Here is a 10,359-nt window from a genome sequence, read left to right on the forward strand (position 1 = left end):
CTGACTAGCAAGGGCAGTCTGTGTTTAATTTAATTGTTTATTAGAAACACAGATCATTGTGAGGGGATTTCACCAATGGTTGAATGGGGAATTGACCCCTCGCTAAGCCCTGCCCCAGAATTTTGGGCAACCAATCAAATCAAATCAAACCTAACTTTATTTTTCACATGCCCCGAATACAAGAAGTGTAGACTTTACCGTGAAATGCTTACTTACAGGCCCTTAACCAACAGTGCAGTTCAAGAAGAGTTAAGATATTTGCCATGTAAACTAAAATAAAAAGTAATAAAAAAACTGGGGTGGTATGCAAATTGGAGTGGGTCTAGGGTGTCCGGGAGGATGCTGTTGATGGCTACCGACGTGAGTGCCAGGGGGCGGTAATAATTTAGGCAGGTTACCTTCGCTTCCTTGGACACAGGGACTATGATGGTCTGGTTGAAACATGTTGGTATTAGATTCAGTCAGAGAGAGGTTGAAAATGTCAGTGAAGACACTTGCCAGTTGGTCACACACCCTTTGAGTACACTTCCTGGTAAGCCGTCTGGCCCAGGGGCTTTGTGAATTTTGACCTGTTTAAAGGTTTTGTTCACATCGGCTACCGATAGTGTTATCACACAGTCATCCAGAACAGCTGGTGCTCTCGTGCATGCTTCAGTGTTGCTTGGCTCGACTCGAGCATAAAAGGCATTTTGCTCATCTGGTAGGCTCACATTACTGGGCAGCTCGTGTCTGGGTTTCCCCTTTGTAGTCCGTAATAGTTTTCAAGACCTGCCACATCCGACAAGTGTCAGAGCCGGTGTAGTAGGATTCAATCTTAATCCTGCATTGACTATTTGCTTGTTTGATGGTTTGTCTGAGGGCATAGGGGGATTTCTTATAAGCATCCAGATTTGTCTCTGGAAAGTGACAGCTTTCCTTTAGCTCGATGCGGATGTTGCCTGTAATCCATGGCTTCTGGTTGGGATATGTACGTACAGTCACTGTGGGGATGACGTCGTCGGTGCACTTATTGATGAAGCCGATGACTGAGGTGGTGTACTCCTCAATGCCTTTGGATGAATATCAGCACATATTCCAGTCTGTGCTAGCAAAAGAGTCCTGTGGTGTAGCATCCGCGTCATCTGATCACTTCTGTATTGAGTGAGTCACTGGTACTTCCTGTTTTAGTTTTGCTTGTAAGCAAGAATCAGGAAGATAGAATTATGGTCAGATTTGACAAATGGAGGGCGGGGGAGAGCTTTGTATGCATCTCTGTGTGTGGAGCAATGGCGGTCTGAGATTTTTCTCTGGTTGCACATGTGACATGCTGGTAAAAATTAGGTTAAATTTATTTAAGTTTGCCTGCATTAACCTCTCTTGGGTAGGGGGCAGTATCACATCCAGATGAAAAGCGTGCCCAAAGTAAACTTCCTGTTACTCAGGCCCAGAAGCTAGGATATGCATATAATTAGTCGATTTGGATAGAAAGCACTCTAAAGTTTCTAAAACTTCAAATTATGTCTGTGAGTATAACATAACTGATATGGCAGGTGAAACCCCGAGGACAAACCATACCCCCCCCCAAAAAAAATTCTGCCTACCTGTAATGGTTTTCTTCTGGGGAAAGAGAGGCGGACCAAAATGCAGCGTGGTTATTTTTGTACATCTTTAATAAAGATGAAAATACAACAATCTACAAAACAAGAAACGTGAAAAAACCCGAAACAGTCCTATCTGGTGCCACAAACACAAAGACAGGAACAATCACCCACAAAACCCAACACAAAACAGGCTACCTAAATATGGTTCCCAATCAGAGACAATGACTAACACCTGCCTCTGATTGAGACTCATATCAGGCCAAACATAGAAATAGACAAACCAGACAAACATAGAATGCCCACCCAGCTCACGTCCTGACCAACACTAAAACAAGGAAAACACACACGAACGATGGTCAGAACGTGACACTGTTTTCAATGGCTGTCACTTTTATTATAAGCAAAATCCTCCCACATTGCAGTCCCTAGGACTTCCACTAGATGTCAAGAGTCTTTAGAAAGAGTTCCATCCTGGTTTTGGGAAAAATGAGCCAGAAATGGTAGTTTTTCGAGGTGGCTCCCATTTTGGCTGTAGTGTTTCCAAGTGCGTGAAAGAGAGCGCGTTCTTTGGTATTTTTCTCCGGTAAAGACAATAACGATTCTCCGTCTTAAATTTGATTGTTTATTTACGTATTAGGGTACCTAAGGTTTGATTATAAACAGAGTTTGACTTGTTTGGAAAAGTTTATTACTAACGTTTGGGATTCATTTTGTATGCATTTTGATGGAGGGACACTGGCTGGATTATTGACTGAAGCGCGCCAGCTAAACTGAGTTTTTATGGATATACAGAAGGACATTATCGAACAAAAGGACCATTTGTGATGTATCTGAGACCTTTTGGAGTGCCAACAGAAGAAGATCATCAAAGGTAAGGCATTTATTATTTCGCTATTTCTGACTTTCGTGGCGCACCTGCCTGGTTGAAATATGTTTTTCATGCTTTTGTATGCGGGGCACTGTCCTCAGATAATTGCATGGTGTGCTTTCGCCGTAAAGCCTTATTGAAATCGGACACAGCAGCTGGATTAACAAGAAGTTAAGCTTTATTGTGATGTATTACACTTGTGATTTTATGAAAGTTAAATATTTATTATTCTGTAGTTTGAATTTCAATCTGCAATTTCACCGGATGTTGGCCAGGTGGGACGCTACCATCCCACCTGCCCATAAGAAGATAAAGTCACCAGCCACTAAGAGCGCCGCTTCTGGGTGAGCATTTTCTTTTTTGCTTATGGCCTTATAGAGTTGGTTGAGAACGGTCTTAGTGCCAGCTTCATTCTGTGGTGCTAAATAGACAGCTAGGAATAATGTAGATGAGAACTCTCTTGGTAGATAGTGTGGTCTACAGCTTATCATTAGGCACTCTACCTCAGGCGAGCAATACTTTGAGACTTCTTTAATATTAGACATCATGCACCAGCTGTTATTGACAAACACACACGCCCACCCCTCATCTTACCAGAGGTAGTGTCTCTGTTCTGCTGGTGCATGGAATTTCCCGCTAGCTCTATATTGTCTGTATCTTCGTTCAGCCACGTCTCAGTGAAACATAAGATGTTACCATTTTTAATGTCCCGTTGATTGCACATTAGCAAGAAGAATGGTTGGCAGTGGGAGTTTACTCGCTCGCATATGGATCTTCAGATGGATGCCCGATCTGCGGCCCCTGCGTCTTTTCTTCACGCAAAAGGCGGGGGATCTGGCCATGTTCCAGTGAAAGCATATCCTTTTCGTCTGACTCGTTAAAGGAAAAAGTTTCTTCCAGTCCGCGGTGAGTAATCGCTGTTCTGATGTCCAGAAGATCTTTTTGGTCATAAGAGATGGTAGCAGCAACATTATTTACACAATAAGTAAAAAAATAAGTATAGGTCTAAAACTTCAGTCACCTGCCAACATGGCGTTCATGTTTATTGCCTGTTACAACTGTTTTATTGACCAGTTGGCCAGGTGTCAATGTTTCAAAAGCCTTACCTATTCATTCAACCAGTTTGAATACAAAAGAAGCCATCCACCCTTGATGGGCGATCAGCAGAACAATAGAATCTGAGAGCATGTGAGAAGTCTTGATAGTGCGCTAAATGACAGAAATGATGACTAACATTTATCACATTTTTATTTTGATATTAGATGAAGTAATCCCGAATGTAATCAACTGTTTTAAAGAATGTAACTGTAATATGGAGTGATTTCAGTACGAACAGAAATTTTATTTGAATACCATAAATTAGCATTTGTATTAGTATATTTTTGAATTTGTAATGCACAAATTGAATCATATAATTCATAATTTGAACTTGTATTTCATGATTTGAAACTGAATTGAATGAATATTGCATTCAGTTATAACATTCTATTTAATTTCAATGTAATTCTAATTCAATATATATATATTCAGTTTCAATATAGTAAATATTGCATTCATTGTCTGTGTATCAAGTTTACAAACTATTATTTCAATTTGATCAAAGTTTCATATTGAACTTTCAGTTTTCACATTCAGTTCATTCAGGAGACAACATCCTGGTACAACAGACAGAGTGAAATGCTCTCTGTGGTAAACAGAAACTTCTGGCGGTCTCTGAAGACAATGTGGCATGTTGAATTTATTTACTTCCTTTGAATTTGGCTTGAGGGTTTGAACCGTTTGGGCTGTCAGCTACCCTATTCCTGAAGCCTAGACTCTCTGGAACATGGACGTGCCTTCTGTTCCCCTCTATGCTGATCTCAGGCCATGCAGGACTCGTTAGAATGGAGTGTCACAAAAAACGCAATTTGGCCCCCATAAGAAGATAGTTGAATGGCCCTAACATAGCCCTTCTAAGGATATCCTTTCACTCCCTATTTAATCTTGCTCTTGTGACTTGACTGGGTTTGAACCAGGCCTCCTGCATGTCACAATACTGTGTTAGCCCACTTAGCTGAAGTCCATAGGTATGAGTTCATGAAGCTAACACAAGTCTTCAAGTCTCCAGCAAGGTTGCTCATCAAAAGAGCATGGTTCATCAAACCACCTCAGTTACATTTCACCCCCCTTTGACCTCATAAATCACAACACCATTTTAACTGTGTGCTCCTCTACCTTTCCTGTCTGGCAAAGTATCAGGATGTTGTCTATGGTTTTGAATCTGAATTTAGATAACTGAATCTGAATGAAGAAGTTGAATAAAATGTAATGGTTCATCTCAATCTCACAATCTCACTTGGCAGTGAAGGGACATTGTTTTTGATCTGCATTAATAATAATAATTTAAAAAAGATCTAATCAGAGTCAGTTGTTCAAAGACACCTTCTCACTGACCCAGGGCATGGAAAACAGCAAGTGCCTTGGAATAGGCTTATTAGGCCTTAATAGGTACAGTTACTATATACTGTATGTAAGATATCATAAGGCAGTGTTTAAAGTGTTTTTGTGCTGGTTATTAAACGCAGATGTAACATTAAAACCTCTACTGGATCGGTGTCCTGAAATCGGGACAGTTGTTGTTCAAAATGCGATAATGTGACTAGAGTGATGCTGTAAGCAACAGCCAACTTTCCGGGACATTGAAATGTCTTATTTGGGCAGAAAGCTTAAATTATTGTTAATCTAACTGCAGTGTCCAATTTACAGTAGCTATTACACCGAAAAAATACCATGCTATTGTTTGAGGATACAACAACAAAACACTATTATGAAGGCAACTGGTTTGATACACTCACCTCACCAACTTTTCTGTAGAATGTGAATGCCCTTTGTTTGACAAGCAGCCATTATGCTTGAGCTGTGTGTAACGGTGATCATTCCTTACATTTTTGTGGAATACAATATATTAGTATAACCTATGTGTATGTTATTTTGGCTATGACATTGTGTGGCTGTGCATTTTTTTTATGTCTTATTGACTATTGATCCACATATTTCATTATATTGATTGTGTTCCCAATACTTTATAAAATATATATGTTTGTAGATATGTGTTGTTTATTTGATGTATTGATGCAGGGCTCATCCGTAAAATGATTGATGCAGGGCTCATCCGTAAAATGATTGATGCAGGGCTCATCCGTAAAATGATTGATGCAGGGCTCATCCATAAAATGATTGATGCAGGGCTCATCCGTAAAATGATTGATGCAGGGCTCATCCGTAAAATGATTGATGTAGAGCTCATCCGTAAAATGATTGATGCAGGGCTCATCCGTAAAATGATTGATGCAGGGCTCATCCATAAAATGATTGATGCAGGGCTCATCCGTAAAATGATTGATGCAGGGCTCATCCATAAAATGATTGATGCAGGGCTCATCCGTAAAATGATTGATGCAGGGCTCATCCATAAAATGATTGATGCAGGGCTCATCCGTAAAATGATTGATGCAGGGCTCATCCATAAAATGATTGATGTAGAGCTCATCCATAAAATGATTGATGCAGGGCTCATCCGTAAAATGATTGATGCAGGGCTCATCCATAAAATGATTGATGCAGGGCTCATCCGTAAAATGATTGATGCAGGGCTCATCCGTAAAATGATTGATGCAGGGCTCATCCATAAAATGATTGATGCAGGGCTCATCCGTAAAATGATTGATGCAGGGCTCATCCGTAAAATGATTGATGTAGAGCTCATCCGTAAAATGATTGATGCAGGGCTCATCCGTAAAATGATTGATGCAGGGCTCATCCATAAAATGATTGATGCAGGGCTCATCCGTAAAATGATTGATGCAGGGCTCATCCATAAAATGATTGATGCAGGGCTCATCCGTAAAATGATTGATGCAGGGCTCATCCATAAAATGATTGATGTAGAGCTCATCCGTAAAATGATTGATGCAGGGCTCATCCGTAAAATGATTGATGCAGGGCTCATCCGTAAAATGATTGATGCAGGGCTCATCCATAAAATGATTGATGCAGGGCTCACCCCCTGCTAAAATAAAGGTTAAATCAAGTAAGTAATAGTAAACTTGAGTTCTGACTGAATAAAAATAGTGGTAGACATCACCATCCCCCACCTATTCAAACATAGGACCTGGATCCTCCAGTCTGACCCCTTGGCTTTCTCTGGCTCCACACCCACCCCACCCGGCCATCTAGGTGTGTGAAGGTCAATCTTCTATATAGGGAAGCTAATGATCCATCATGTATGACGTTCCTGGGAGTATGTAAAGTTAAATGTTTTATTACCATAATATTTTTTGTATATTCTCTATAGTTATGTACTTGGGAATGTATCAGTTGACCAATTCGGCCACTTGGGTACATTTGGGCAAACTCATGAGGGACACCTGGGAGACTTGATACAAAATATTATGTAGAGCTCTCATCCAGTCTGAAACTTTGCACACCCACTGCTGCCCTCTGGTGGACAACATCTAAATATTTTAGATGTTTTAAGGGATTTCTGTAATAAAAAAAGCATTATTTTCTCATTAATTTTCCCCATGGGAATGGCGAACCAAGTCAAGCACAAAACATTCTTCAAGAGTTTCATTTCACAACACATACATATTTGAGTAGAATAATTATTATAAAATGAAACAAACATAATGTACAGATAAGTACACACATCAAGTATTTGTTATTGGTATAGTGTGGTATTTAGACACATTTTGGATATAGAAAAATACAATGTGTTGTTGGGAATAGAATCTGATACCCACATTTACAGCATGGCATACTGCACGTAGATCTAAGAATGAAGATGTATAGCTCTTACTCCCAGAGGGAATTAAATATTGAAGATATACAAAAATTTAGAATGAAGGTTACGATAAAGAAAAAATACATTTAAAACTAATGGCAGCTGCATGTTTGAGTAACTTTGCATTTAGTGCAAACTGTTGGTAAACTGCACCCTTTGATTGCTCCAGAAACAACTCTCTAGTTTCGATGCATCCTTGGTATCATCTTGATTTTGGTTTTCCCTGAACTTCACCACAGAAACGATGGTGCACAGGAGGAACAGCAGTGCATTACCAACTTTCACCAGGTAGAAGAATGTGTTCCAATCTGTAGAAGAATACAATTATTTTGTCATGTCATTATGAAAATTGCAGTCAGACAGAGACAGGTGTCCAGGGGGCACTTCCTGTATTTAACAAGAGGTAACATAAGCTATCATACTGTACTGTCCTTCTTCAGAATACTTCTTGCATATCTATTTATTTCTTAACCACTCAACATCTTAGTTGTCAGGTGTCAAAATGTGCTGTAAAGTCATCCAAAGGCCTCCCTTAGGCAAGTCACAGGACACCCGCAAAGATATTGAACCATGGTGAAGTGGTAAATGTTTCAGCAAGAACATTTAAGGAATGTGTTTCATTTTGTATACACTCTATATCTGAAAATGAAAAATACAGATTTCTTTGTAATTTGGGCAATTAAAAGTGTTATTGTTAACCCAGACACGTGTCTCTGCTCTGATCGGCCTTTCTAGTCAGGTGATCCACACCCTTACAGTATAAACAACTGTTTGGATGGCTATTAACTCTAGGATAGGAGGACAGTCGCGTCTCACTTGGCCAAAAGCCAGGGAAAATGCAGAGCGGCAAAGTCAAATAAAATGATATAAAAATCAAGCTTTCATTACATCACACATGTAAGATACTAAATTACAGCTACACTCGTTGTGAGTCCAGCCAACATGTCCGATTTTAAAAAGGCTTTTCGGCGAAAGCATAAGATGTTACTATCTGATGATAGCACAACAGTAAACAAAGAGAGTAGCATATTTCAACCCTGCAGGCGCTACACAAAACGCAGAAATAAAATATATATCATGCCTTACCTTTGACAAGCTTTTTTTGTTGGCGCTCCAATATGTCCCATAAACATCACAAATGGTCCTTTTGTTTGAATAATTCCATCCAGGGTAGCCTAGTGGTTAGAGCATTGGACTAGTAGCCGGAAGGTTGCAAGTTCAAATCCCTGAGGTACTAATCTGTTGTTCTGCCCCTGAACAGGCAGTTAACCCACTGTTTCAAGGCCGTCATTGAAAATAAGAACTTGTACTTAACTGACTTGCCTATAAAAATAAATATATCCAAAATGTCAATTTATTTGGCGTGTTTGATCCAGAAAAAAACAGCTTCAAAGCTTTCAAAGCGTTTTGCACAAAGTCACTACAAAATATCTCAAAAGTTACCTGCAAACTTTGCCAAAACATTTCAAAATACTTTTGTAATACAACTTTAGGTATTTTTAAACGTTAATAATCGATAAAATTGAAGACAGGTCTATCTATCTGTTTTCAATAGCGGACGAGAGGAAACTAACGCTACTTTTCTAGTCTTGCCCAACTCTCAACAGTGTTACCCTATTCCAATATGACCGTACTTCTTCATTGCACAAAGGAATAACCTCAACCAAATTCCAAAGACTGGTGACATCCAGTGGAAGTGGTAAGAACTGCAAACAAGTGCCTAATTAATATCGTTTCCCCATGAGACGTCATTGAACAGACAGTGACCTCAAAAATAAATCATTCTGAATGGTTAGTCCTTGGGGTTTTGCCTGCTACATAAGTTGTGTTATACTCACAGACATGATTCAAACAGTTTTAGAAACTTCAGAGTGTTTTCTATCCAAATAATATGCATATCTTATATTCTTGGCATGAGTAGCAGGAAGTTGAAATTGGGCACGCTATTTATCCAAAAGTGAAAATGCTGCCCCCTATCCCAAAGGTTTTAAAGTTATGTGATATGCAGCAGACTGAATACTGACCTCTGGTTCTTCTCTTGTTGCATCTCGTCAGTTCCCCCATTGTTCTGGTCTGTAGGAACAGAAGGGGTGACTGTGGGCTGAGAAGTGTCAAATCTGGTTAGTGAGGTTTGGTGAGTGGTTTTGAGCTTGTGTTACTGTGAGAGGCAGTAATGATAAAGTAGCTTGAATAAACTGACTGGTGTATCATTAAGAAAGAAGACAACAAGGAACTGGGGAGAAAAGCGTCTTCTCGAGAAGAAAAAGGAAAATCCCTTGAAAGTCAACTACTGGAAAAGATGACCAAGAGTCCACCACCAAATTCTACACCCGTCTGTGTTTTGTTAACACCCCTTGGCCTCTTGCCACCATTATCTTTCTGTCTCAATTCTTGCTTGTTTACTGATTCTATTCGTGGCGTATCCACACACAAATGCAGGTGTCTGTCCAATGATACTCATAGGACTATACAATGGCTCTCCCCAAGCCTGTAATGGCACAGACATACATTTATAATCACATGCCTTAAAGCTAGTAACAGGACCAGGCAATGACTTCCCTCAGGCCTACAACAGCTCAGGCATACATACATACATAACGCAATTGCATGTCTCAATGCTAGTCACAGGACCAGGCAATGACTTCCCTCAGGCATATAACAACTGCACAGGCATACATTTTCTGCTTACGTTCTGTTTTTGGATGTCTAGTGATTAACTCCATGTTGACCCAGTCTGTACATTCACCTGAGCTCAGCCCTTAGTCTGCTTACACATGTCTATTAATTAACACTATGTTTTCTGTGTCAATTCTTCTGGGAGAACAGTTTAGATACTGGAAAATCAACCATGGTCATGAATTTTCACCTACAATACACATTTAAAACATCTTGTTTATCTTATTTTCTATAACTATCTATTAATATTTGTAGTAATGTAGGCAATGTATGCAAAGGATTTTTACCTCTCACCAGTCTCGCCATTACCAAAATTACATTATTGCAAGCAATTATTATATTAGCAAACAATTATTGTGAATCATCCTGTATTGTCCCTAACTTCTTTTACTCCGTCACAACAGTTGTGGGAT

The 10,359-nt window shown here is 39.6% G+C and overlaps 1 long non-coding RNA gene across 1 annotated transcript; it reads right to left on the reverse strand.

Moving 5' to 3' along the window:
* Window positions 1-7,041: 7,041 nt before the first annotated feature.
* On the reverse strand, window positions 7,042-8,890 carry LOC109888792 (uncharacterized). Its single transcript, XR_002255207.2, has 2 exons — window positions 8,357-8,890; window positions 7,042-7,578 (listed from the first exon to the last, which is right to left on the reverse strand). It is a non-coding gene; the product is annotated as an uncharacterized LOC109888792 (long non-coding RNA).
* Between the last annotated feature and the right edge of the window lie 1,469 nt (window positions 8,891-10,359).

The sequence above is a fragment of the Oncorhynchus kisutch genome, linkage group LG4 (assembly GCF_002021735.2).
Source record: "Oncorhynchus kisutch isolate 150728-3 linkage group LG4, Okis_V2, whole genome shotgun sequence".
NCBI classification, from domain to species: domain Eukaryota; kingdom Metazoa; phylum Chordata; class Actinopteri; order Salmoniformes; family Salmonidae; genus Oncorhynchus; species Oncorhynchus kisutch.